This window comes from Carettochelys insculpta, chromosome 1 (assembly GCF_033958435.1).
Source record: "Carettochelys insculpta isolate YL-2023 chromosome 1, ASM3395843v1, whole genome shotgun sequence".
Taxonomy (NCBI): Eukaryota; Metazoa; Chordata; order Testudines; family Carettochelyidae; genus Carettochelys; species Carettochelys insculpta.
The window spans coordinates 319,630,505-319,642,942 of record NC_134137.1 but is presented as its reverse complement, the minus strand read 5'-3'; the positions used below and the strand labels follow the sequence as shown (position 1 = coordinate 319,642,942).

At 42.5% G+C, this 12,438-nt stretch overlaps 1 long non-coding RNA gene across 1 annotated transcript in view; it reads left to right on the top strand.

The window, feature by feature from the left end:
• Positions 1-12,438, top strand: part of LOC142007425 (uncharacterized) — a 131,099-nt gene that overhangs the window by 53,043 nt on the left and 65,618 nt on the right. The gene's annotated exons all lie outside the window — the stretch shown is intronic.

Sequence of the window (12,438 nt, the reverse complement as noted above, 5' to 3'; positions counted from 1 at the left end):
GCATCCCCATTCTGTCTTTTATGAGTCAGTGCTGTTTTCAAATGGCTGCCAATAGCAAGGATGGAACACAGCTTCATGCCATAGGCCAGGCATTTCTTAATACACAGAGGATGTTATACATGGTATTCAGAATCATAACTTTGTCCTTAGAGGTCAATCACTATGTTGCTGAATCAATGTCAGTAAATAAAGAGGAGGAGGTAGAAGCTGAGCAGCTAATTTGTGGAAGATTTGCCGAAGTAGCTTCACGACTAAATAACACTTCTTGGCTCAGAAATTATAGTACTGACCAGTGGCAAAGAATAGTAACATAATCCTGGGATGACCAGCAGTAGAGGTAGAATTTCTAGATGACCAAGGACTTTTCCTGAAATATCTGTACAGAACTGCATGCAGAATCAAACTGTCATGAGAGCAACACCCCACCGTAAAGATGCATGTGGCTCTCAACATGTGGGAGCTTGCCACCTCCGATTGCTACCAGTTGGTAGCTAACGCTTTTAATGTTATTAAGTCTATGGCCAAGGATGTTGTGTATATGTGCCATGCTATGAAGAAAGTGCTGATTTAGGATTTCACACCCTCACCATAGAAAAATAAAAATTTACGTTCACCTCTATATATTGTGAATCCACATAAAATTTGTTAAGATTAAAAAGGGACAGAAAAACAATCAAATTCTTTTGTTTGGACATTTTAAAGTGCATTGTTTGGCGTTTTTGCTTTGAAATGCCCTTTTGATGAGACTTACATCAAAAACTTATTTTAAAACAAGTTAAAAGCATATAAAAAAGACATTTATTTGGTGTGAAGCAATAGCATCACTCCCACCAAATTCTTCTGTTCAGCCACCAAACTGAAAAGTCGGCTCTTTGCATAGCTCTGTTATGTAGTCACACTTTTGTCACAAGAAAAGTACAGCACTGGAAAGACATACTACCTGGGATGAAAGAAAATGCTGTTAAAGTCTGGAAATACTACAGGCCAAAACCTTCATTAAAGTCACTGGCATAACACTGATTTACATGAACTGGAGACCTGGCCCATGAAGACTAGCATTAAAGGGATATTTATCTTCTGCAAGTTCAGTCTGACAAATTGAAGAAACGCAAACTATTTTTGGAGGGTTCTGTTGTGGTTTTGCCATGAACCAAGGACCAGGAAACTCCACCATAAAGCCTCTAGGTGTTCCATGCCAGTCCCAAGCCTGGAGAAAGGAAGAGGGTTGTTCAGATGAGATACTGCACACTGATCATAAAACAACAACACAAATGAAATATGATGCCACTATGACTAACTGAAAAAAGATGCCATCTCAGACATTGCCCATATAAACAAGATCCACAGTACCAATTGAGTGATTGGGGTTGGGTTGATAAGTTGGCTACTGAAAGAAAATTACAATTAACATATACACTATCAGTTGGAAAGTGGACTGTCCAAACACTGTGGGCAACTGGAAAGTTAAAGCTGCTTCACAAGGAGATGGAAAGATACTGATGTGATATACTTGGACTGGCAGAGATGCGTTGGACAGGATCAGGAGAGATGTGTGGCTGCAAAGTCACTTCATCAGGGAACAGGCAGGAGTCAGATTCCTTCTTAGCAAAAGAGCTGGAGGAGCATTGTTAGGATACAAACAGGTGAGTGTGAGAATGATGGCAGTGAGAGTCAAAGTGAAACCATTCAATATCTTCGTCATTCAGGTGTATGCACCCATATCAGACAGTACAGAGGAAGAGATCAAGCTCCGCTATAAAGACTTGGCAAAGATGCTGGAGGAGATACTGAAGAGAGATATGTTGATCAATGGAGGAGATTGGAATACAAAGGTTGGAAGAGATAATGAAGGTTGGGAGAGAGTCAAGGGAAGGTTTGGATATGGAGAAAGAAATGAACGAGTCAAGAAACTACTAGAGTTTGCTACGGAGCACAAAATGGTGACCTGCAACACAAGATTCCAACAAAAGGAAGTGGACATGGTAATTGAATGACAGGAAGTCCAAGAATATGATAGATATGATCTTGATAAAAAGAAGGTGGGTAACATCAGTACAGCAATGCCGAACTTTCCAAGGAGCTGATATAGACTCAGACCACAGTCTAGTGATCGTGACTGTCAAGATGTAATTCAAGAGAACGTGTAAGACACAGTTTAAGAATGAAGAGAAGTGGTGAGGCTAGGCAAGGAAGAAATAGGGAATGTATACAGAGAAAGGCTTGAAGAGAAGATTAGGAATGCAGCCACAGAGAAAGACCTAGATAAGAGAGCTGAAGGGATAGCCAAAGTGATAGAAGAGGCAACTGAGCAGATTGTTCTGGAAGAAAAGAAGATCAATAAGAAGTGGATTACGCAGGACAGAGTGAAGTCAGTCCAAGAGAAGAGAGTGATGTTTCTGAGTGGGTGGAACAGCAATATACAATGATATGCAATGAGGTAAGGAAAGTGGTCAGAATGGATAAGGCAAAATGGTAGAGGATCAGTGTGAAGATACAGAGAGGTATTATGGTGAGTGTAAGACCAAGAAGGTGTATAAAATTATTAGGAATATTAACAGGAAGTGGAAGCCAAAGCAGATGGTGATCAAAGATGAGAACGATGAGGTGCTCGTGAACAAGGAGAAGGTTGTGCAGCAATGGATGAGAAATTGCACCAATCTGTAAACAGCACAGTTGGACCCGAGTGTCTCAGAGAGACTGATTGGAGAACTGAAGGAGAAATCTCCACCAATGATCAAGAGCGAGACCAATATTTTGAAGGAGGAAGTAGAAAAATCAGGGAAACGACTAAAGAACAACAGAAGCCCTGGAAATGATAACATCATGGGACAGATGATGAAATACACCAGAGAGAGTATGATTCAGGAAATACATCGATATGTAATATAACATGGAAAGAAGGGAAGGAGCCTAAGGAATGAACAAGATCTGTGCTAGTGACAATACACAAGAAAGGAAGTGTGTTGGAGTGCAAGAACTACAGAATGATTGCCCTACTGAATCGTCTGGGCAAGGGGCTGATGATACTGATGGAGAGATTCAAAGAGAAGGATATTGGTGTTCAAGAGGAGTTGTAATAGAAAGATCCTGAGAATAGGTTGGATGTAGAAGGTTATCAATGAGGAATTATATTGGCAGATACAGCCGAAAGAGAACCTATTGAAGAAGATTATGCAACAGACGTTACAGCTATTCAGGCACACCTGCAGAATGAACAATGAACAAAAAGTCAATACCCTGGTATTTGTTACAATGGATGGTTCAAATGAGAGGCAGACCCCACAGAGAACAGGTAGATGATATAGTAGATTGGTGCGGAACTAGTCTGCAGAAACAAAGCCACTCCACACTGCACAGGGAAAGATGGAAGGAAATAGTGATGGAGGCATTGACACCAATGGGTGCTGAGCCCAGGGATTTTGTTGTTGATGATGATAATGATGATGGTGATATTGAAGGACCAGGAGCAGCATGTTGTTGTAATAACTCTATTGCAGGCAGAGGAGAGATTGTGCTCAACCATCACAATCTTTTTCTAGTTTTCCAGATTCTATGGGCAATTACCCAGCCTCAGGTCTATTCCTGAGGCAGCATATTTTAAGAACATAAGAATGGCCACACTGGGCCAGACCATTCTGAGTTCTATAGACCATCTATTTCAATGTCCTGTTTTCTGGCACAGGGAATGAACAGAACAGTGCAATTTTTTGAGTCATGCATCCCCCGTCACCCAGTCCTGGTTTCTCGCAGTCAAGCTTTAGGGATTCCATCTCTGATCTTCTTGACTAATAGCCATTGATAGATCTAATACAACAGTAAACTCTGCTAGTTGATTCAATGCAGAGGGACGGAGGTGGACACAAGGGTCCATCCCACTTCCACCCCATTTGCTTACATGAGGAAAGGGACAATTCTGCCCTATGAAAATTACTCTGCTTCTGATGCTGCTACCGGCAGGTGCTTTACACAAGTAGGAGATTGGAGGTACTGATAATCTGGTACTGATAGTGCCCCATTAAAAAAACAAACCCTTAAAAATGGCACAGGCTTTTCTGGTCCCTGTTGGTGTTTCCATGGTCTGTTCAGTGAGTTAGTTTATCTCTTGCTAACTGATTATCTGGAAAAAACAAAAACAAAAAGAACAGGGTAAAACAGAAATAGAGAAATGTATATATTGATATAAACTTTCCAAATGTATTCATGTGTTAGAAGTAACAGTAAGAGCAATGATTTCAGACAGAGGTGATTTTCAAATCTGTGGTGTCTTTAATATATTACTCTTCCTCCTACACTCAAAACATTTTGTGTAACTACCTAATTCAAGAAAAGATATAAATAGTACCATTCCTGTGCCAGGCAACCATGCACCAACCACTAGTGCCAAAACTGAGGGTGGAGAGGAAGGCAGGGGACCATGCTTCCCCTTTTAAGAAAAGAAACATAAGTGCAGAATTCACATCCCACATAGATGTTTTTTCCTCACTGTAGAATCACAGCTTCTGATAGCAGCATCTGATGAAGTGAGTCTGTGCTCACGAAAACTCATGCTCAAAACTCTTCTGTTAGTCTATAAGGTGCCACAGGACCCTTCATTGCTGTTACAGAACCAGACTAACACGGCTACCCCTCCGATACTTAGCTTCTGATAGGGGACCATTGCAATTACACCTTTGGCCCACCAGGGGCTGCTATAGCAATGAAAAAGAGGGCAGCTGGATCACTGCAATAGAAGTGAGCTGCAAAGAGCGAGGGTCATGTTGCCTTAACAACCTCATGCCTTTCTACAGAGGTCACAGCAGCCTTGCCACCCACCTAAAATGGTGATATGGAGAGTTGAAGTGGAATTAATCTATTAATTCATCTTGTAAATTACCACAAAGCCATTGAAATTATGACCATTTTCATTCACTGCCATCCAGGCTGACCTAGAAGCAAAGGGAGTTTATTATCCTCATTGATAATACTTTGGGGTGTCCAGCCTCTCAACTGTTTCATTTTCATTATGCTGACACTCAGCATAGCATTTCTGTATGGAGCATGACATAGTATTTTGCCCTAAATCCAAAAGGAATGTTGTAGCCTTCAGGATCATTACAGTTTGACTGTAAATTATAGTCTGAAGTATAGAAGTTGATACACATTTTTCAGCCCACAGGAATGAAGCCAGATCTCTCTAATGTCCCTTATTACATGTAGTGTACCTTTTTTCCAGTTTTACTAATCTCCTAAAATTAGGGCCATAACTCATTCTTCCAACCTTTTGAAGCAATTTTTTAACCATTAAGCTCTATCCACTGATGTGTTTATTTCAGATAATTTTGCAATGTCTTATCTCATAGATTTAATTCCTATTTTCAAAAGGCCAAGTGCAATTCTGATTAGTTGAAATTAATAGTTGGATGATATTAACATAATTAAATATTTTTCAGTTGACTACCAAGGAATTTAAAGATAGCACTTAAACAGCAATCAAGCGTAGTTGCTTTTATTATTTTCCTATTTCACCTTGCATTCCCATGTTATACTCACAAGATAGTCTTCTATAAATGACATTTTCAGCTTGGATACTTGTTTTTTATGACAGTAGCTAACATTCTGAAACAAATAGCACTCTTCCAGTTAGGAAACACAGCTGAAAGAAGTTTGCTGATAAGCAGTCTCCTGTAGCCAAAATATGCATCTAGCAATTGATTGGATTGTCTGGAGTGATATCCAAGTCACTGAACAGGCAACATGCTTTTGTTTTATTCTTGTGTGTAGAAATTATTGTCTAAAGGTCTGCATCTTCATTAACCCCTTCCAATAGATGGCAGCCTGCAATTATACTTCAGGTTCCTTTGTGAAACTTCCTAAGAGCCCGGCACGTTGACAGATTTGAGCATAAAGCTGTAGCTCACTGTATAAATAAGTAAGACCACTGCTGTGCACATCGGGATGACTCTCATGATACATGGAGGTAACACAATGAAAACACAGTTTAGAAATCCAATTTGTCTTGCTGTGAATAGAATTACATCCACAACAGACAGCAATTAGTTTTGTTCCATAACACTGTTATAGAAATGTGACACTGAAAAACTATGTGCAAACTACAAGGCATTCACATAGCATGAACTCATGGAGTTTAGAGAAATGTTAATTTCAGTTATGTGGGAAAAAAAAACCTGTAAAAAATCCTTCATAATGTGAGTCACAAGGTCAGAACACAACTGCTGAGGTAATGAAGTGAAAGCTTCCCTCACATTTTTGTTGCTTATACATTTTATTAAAGATACAAGATACTGTGGCTACTTCTTTCTCAGAATGCTGGAAATCAACCACCATCAAATTATGGATTAATTATACTCTAACTCTGTGTCGTAACACTAATCCTCATAGCACAAGGTTTGATTTACAATTGGATGACCAGTATTATATTGTCTGAATATTGTTGCCATTCTTCGTTTTGCATTTTTATGTACTAGTAATCCTCTTGTAAATGTCTTTCAGGACGTTCATTCACCACTTAGGCATAGTAAATATAAGCTTCAGTCCTGAAGTACCTTCATAACGTTAAGTGGGTGTATTCTAGTGACAACTTTTTGTGTAAAAGACCCTTCCAAAAAGCATTATAGTTCTTCAGAGACTCCTCTTTTGGCCCCCTCAAGCCCACATGCTATCCCTGTAGCAGTTGGAAACCTGCCATGGATATTTAAATGCTCAGAGACTCTGGATGCTGGGAGAACAAAGAGGAGTATGACTTTCCCTCTGAACATTCGGCTCTCTGTATCCCAGGGAGGGCAGGTCTAGGCAGGGCCTCGGGCAGTCAGCCCTTCGCGCTGACGGGACCATGGCGCTAGTCTCCCCACCCCACTTCCTTGCAGTTAGGTGGAGCAGCTCTGCCATGGCACTTCAAGAGGGCCTGGAGCTCTGGCTGCCACCACTGCCAAAGTAGCAGTGGTGATGGCTGGAGCTCCAGGTCTCTTTGAAATGCTAGGCCCCTGCGCAACTAAACTCTTTGCCCCGCCCCCATTGGTGGGCCTGGGAAGATGGCATTCTAATTTCCTTTCACAGAGGGCTTCTCTGCACAGGTTTATTGACTGGAATGGCTATTGGGGAATAAGCTATTTTTCAACAGCTTCCGATGTAGACACTCTATTCCAGAATAAATGTGATCTTTATTCCAGACTAGAGAGTATCCCCACAGGGAGCTATTCTGGAAAACCTATTTCTGTCAATTAACCAGGGAAAATAAGCACCAGGGCTTTTTCTTCTGGTGGTATGTGCTTGTACTGCATACTGGCATCTCCGCATCAATGTTCCTCCTGGCTTGGGCTCCTGTGACTGGGGCTGCCAGTGGGGCTCTGGTTCCCAGCTGTGGGACTGAGGGGTTCCTGCCTCAGCCTTGCCACGGTTCCCGTGGCTGGGGCTACCAACAGGCAGTGAGGAGATGAGCACTAACATTAGTTTTACAGGATGGTTTGCAATGCACTTAAGAATCAGCTGGGACCAAATCTTCACTATTTTGAGGCTTTGCATTGCTCCTATGACACAAAGTAGCCATAAAATAGTCTTAACCAGCTGGTGAAAGTGTTTTTGTACTTTGGAGTGGTGGACATCAGCAGGAGCTGTAGGGGTGCAGGTGTCTGGTTTCCATTGGAATGATCAGTGGAAAAGGAACCCTGGTGACTCCACTCAGCACTGCTGACTGGGTCATTAAAAGTCCATTTGGCAACACAGTGGGGGCCTTGAGCTCAGGCAGGCTTCCTACCTGCACAGCTCCACAAGGCTCCCAGAAGCAGCCACTAGGTTCCTTCAGGCCCTATGCATAGGGATGGATGGGGAAGATGTGCATAGGAGCAATGGGAGCTGCAGGGGCAATGCCTGTAGGCACAAAGGCAGCACATGGAGCCTCCCTGGATGCCCTTGTACCTAAGTGATGGAGGGACCTGGAGGCCACTTCTTGTGAACCGTTGTTCACACCAACCCTGAGTCCCTTCCCATACCCAAACTCCCTCCTGAATGCACCCCCACATGCACCCCAACTCCCTGCCCCAGTCCTGAGTCCCTTCTTGTACCCCAAATCCTTCATCCCTGGTCCACCCCAAAGCCTGCAATCCCAGACAGAGTGGGAGCAAGGTGCAGGGTGGGGCAGGGATGCTTGGTTTTGTGCATTTAGAAAGCTGGAAACCTAAGGAGCCCACAGATAAGTTTTGCCCAAGGTCTTGTCAAAATTCAAAATGATCTGGAGAAGTTGGAGAAATGGTCTGAGGTAAACAGGATGAAGTTTAATAAAGACAAATGCAAAGTGCTCCACTTAGGAAGGAACAATCAGTTTCACACATACAGAATGGGAAGTGACTGTCTAGGAAGGAGTATAGCAGAAAAGGATCTAGGGGTTATAAAGGACCACAATTTAACTATGAGTCAACAGTGTGATGCTGTTGCAAAAAAAGCAAACATGATTCTGGGATGCATTAACAGGTGTCTTGTGAGCAAGACATGAGAAGTCATTCTTCTACTCATCTCTGCGCTGGTTAGGCGTCAGTTGGAGTATTGTGTTCAGTTCTGGGCGCCGCAGTTCAGGAAAGAGGTGGATAAATTGGAAAGGGTCCAGATAAGAGCAACAAAAATGACCAAAGGTCAAGAGAACATGACCTGTGAAGGAAGGCTGAAAGAATTGGGCTTGTTTAGTTTGGAAAAAAGAAGATTGAGGGGGGACATGATAGCGGTTTTCAGGTATCTAAAAGGGTGTCACAAGGAGGAGGGAGAAAACTTCTTCTTGGCCTCTCAGGATAGAACAAGATGCAACGGGCTTAAACTGCAGCAAACGGGGGTTTAGGTTGGACATTAGGAAAAATTTCCTAACTGTCAGAGTGGTCAGACACTGGAATAAATTGCCTAGAGAGGTTGTTGAATCTCCATCTCTGGAGACATTTAAGAACAGCTAGATAAATGTCTATCAGGGATGGTCTAGACAGTACTTGGTCCTGCCATGAGGGCAGGGAGCTAGACTTGATGATCTCTCAAGGTCCCTGCCAGTCCTTGCATTCTATGATTCTATAAAAGCTGGCAAAAAAAAATTAGACCAATCATTCACCACATGTGCCAGTGCAAGGACAGTAGCCATGGTGAAGCTGTAGGATAGATTGGGAGCAGGAGTTTAATCACTGCCATTTTAATTCTGCTTGCAGGTTTAGATGACATGGCTGTCAAAAATGTTAGCCTGCCTGAATCTTGTCTAGACTATAGTTTACCTTAGAACTTCTAGGAAGTTCTAGGGGCAGCAACAGTAAAACACAGGACCCATTTTTGCCAGCATGGGCACAGCCCAAGATGTTGAGAGCAACAATTTTGCCTTATTTCAACTGCTGACAAACTAACAGGAAAGCCAACAACTGCAAGCCCATAAATGAAGTTTTCTAGGATTTCAGTCCCTCTCTTGCTTTCTCTCTTATTCACCTCAAAGATTATTTACAAAGAAATCAATGACATCCATTAAGAAAGCTCTGCCAGTTTTGGACACAGTTTGAATTTCATAGGAGAAACTCATGTAATGCCAGTCTTTGATTTATACTGTCATAAGATCAGAATGAGTCCCTGGCTGTGTCTACACTACACCCCCCTTTTGAAAGGGGGGTGCTAAAGTGACACTTCAGGATATGCTAATGAGGTGCTTCCATGAATATGCAGCAGCTTATTAGCTTAGTGGCAGCCACAGCACTTCAAAAGTGCCGCTTTTGATCATGCATGGCTTGTCTACATGGGGTCCTTTTGAAAAGTCATGCACGATCAAAAGTGGCACTTTTGAAGTGCTGTGGCTGCCACTATGCTAATGAGGTGCTGCATATTCATGGCAGCACCTCATCAGCATATCCTGAAGTGTCACATTAGCACCCCCCTTTCAAAAGGACGGTGCTAGTCTAGACATAGTCCCTGTGTGCTTTTGTAGCTGCTCAAAGGGCAGACTTGAGCTTGGGTCCTCTGGAGCCTAGTGCAGGCACCTCTACAGCTTGAAGTGGAAAGCCAGCTGGCGCTCAGCTTAGGTGAGAGAGGACACATTCTTTATCTGTGACATGGTCTAGGCACCACTGCATGGGACAGTGAACCACACATAGGCGTGTGGGTTACACCTTCCTTTTGTGTCTGTTGACTACATCAATATCAGTACAAAATGAGAGAGACTGGTGAATTCTGTTATGAATAATCGTAATAATTACATGCTGTATAAGTGACTACATGTCATATAATTAGATCACTAGGACCAGGTTCAAAGTGGAAGTTGGTGAGAAAGGTTGCTAAGTAAAAACAACAATATGCCAGTGACATAATGATGGAAGAAAGAACTAAAGATAGAAGAAAGGATTGGAAATAGATTGGGAAATGTGTGATGCATTTAAAGTGAGGAATCTCTGTGCAGGAGTCAGCAATGTGTCTATACTGGGACACAAATGTCCATAACGAAAATTTTGAGGCCTGGAGGGGGGGCAGTTAGGGGCAGCTCCCTGCAAATGGCTCGCCATCTCTGATGTTGCCGCCAGAGAAGCAGCCAGGGGGATACTTCCATCTCCCTACCCCACACACTGACTCCAAGGCTCCCATTCCATTTATTGGGAACTGCAGCCAGTGGGATGTGCAGGGAGTGGCACCTGCAGATAGAGGCAGTGTGCAGAGCCACCTGGCTGAGCCTCTATTAGCAATAGGAGGGACAGGGAGTTGTTTGTGGGGAGCACCTAAGAGCAATCTTAAAGAACCCAATATAATAAAAACAGAGAAAATGACATTATAACAAAAGCAATGGTTTTCTCAACAAGTATATAGGTTAGGTCGTGAAAAGTGTGACTCTAGAGAAGGCATTTTGAGAGTAGTTGCAGGTTTTTTTTAAAAGAGTAGTAAGTTACATCTCCTGAAAACAATCCCCTCAAACCACTTTCATCAGCTTCTCAACTTCTCTTGTCCAGATAGCAACTGGACTGCTGTCCCCAGTCTACTTATCGAGACTCTGACTCTAGCTTATTTTGCATGTCTAGAAATGACTCCTCAATTCTCCTTTTTAAACAGCTCCCCGACCCCCAACTTTCTCTAGCAGATGGGACACTGAGAATCCAAAATACTGTTAATTATGATTAATAGCTGTATTTTTTAAGCCTGATGCCCTAACTCAGACATTGCCTTTCACAGACTGCCTAATGATGGTTGTATTTAGTTGGGGTCAGGTATCTTGATATATGATTTGTGGTAGATCTCCAAGACCCTCTTCACAGACCTTAGGCCAAACTGGTCCAATTTTGAAGATGATACCTAAAGAGAAATGGGTAAGACAAATTAAGCTGAAATTGAAAATGATCTGAGCTTCATCCTTTTACCACTTACATTGTATGCGACCTCTATTTTGCAATTCCTCACGTCTGATGTCATGAATATGCAATACTTAAAGTAAGATAACACCAGCTTTGTGGTGCATTAGAAATAAATTTAGCACAGTGAATAGAGAATGTCCTTCATAATGAGGGATTTTTGAAAGATATGTCTCAGACAGGGACAAAGCTACATAGATTCGCTGCAGTGAGGACCAGACAGAAGTTCCATGAAGGATTGATAGTCCTGAATTAAGGTCTCTCAAAGGCTGCACAGCTACTCTTCATACATATGCAAGGTGAAGGGGAAAAAATCACCTGTCAGATAAGAACTAAGCTGATAAGGCTAATGGACCCAATGTCATATCACATTATAGTGTGCTAGTGAGGCATTGATTCCTATTGTTTGTGTATAGTAAAAAGCTTTTAAAATGGCAAAGCATAGTCTCTTCCTGATCTGTCTAGGAATTCTTCAGCTGAGAGCGCTCCACTGGGAATCTCCTGACTCTTGCCCCTCTCAGATGCCCCCTGGGGCAACATCATTTGTGACATTCAACTGCAGGAAGGAAGCTTGCCGTCTCTGTTCTTAGTGTAAAGGAGAAGAAAGGGGAGATACGAACCCTCCCGAGAAAGGAGATAGGAACCCATAAACAAGGATTTAAGAAGTAGGCCTAGAGGAGAGGTCTCTGACTAGGAAGGCTGATAACGGAGAAACTTAAAGCACCATGGTATAGCAAGCAGTTCAGGCAAAAGACCAAGATTAGAGAAATCCTAGACCTCACCTGCTTATTATAAGACCCTGAACTAGAACCCAAAATAAAGGGTTTAAATGCTCTGGGTTTCCTATCATCCACTGCGGAGTGGTATTTTATGAGGCACTTAGTGGTAAGATTGCCTGAATCACAGAGGAATTGACATAGTCTGAGTGGAGCTACTACGAGTATAGAAAGGCTTTCCTCATGATGTGGCTTGGCTGGAGGGCTGAGTCATGAAACAGCCATACTGAGACTCCACGAGAGGAAGGAGAACTGCAGCACTGAAAGAGAAAAAAGGGAGCACCACACTCTGAGGTGTTAATCCCGATATTCACTGGAAAGGGGCA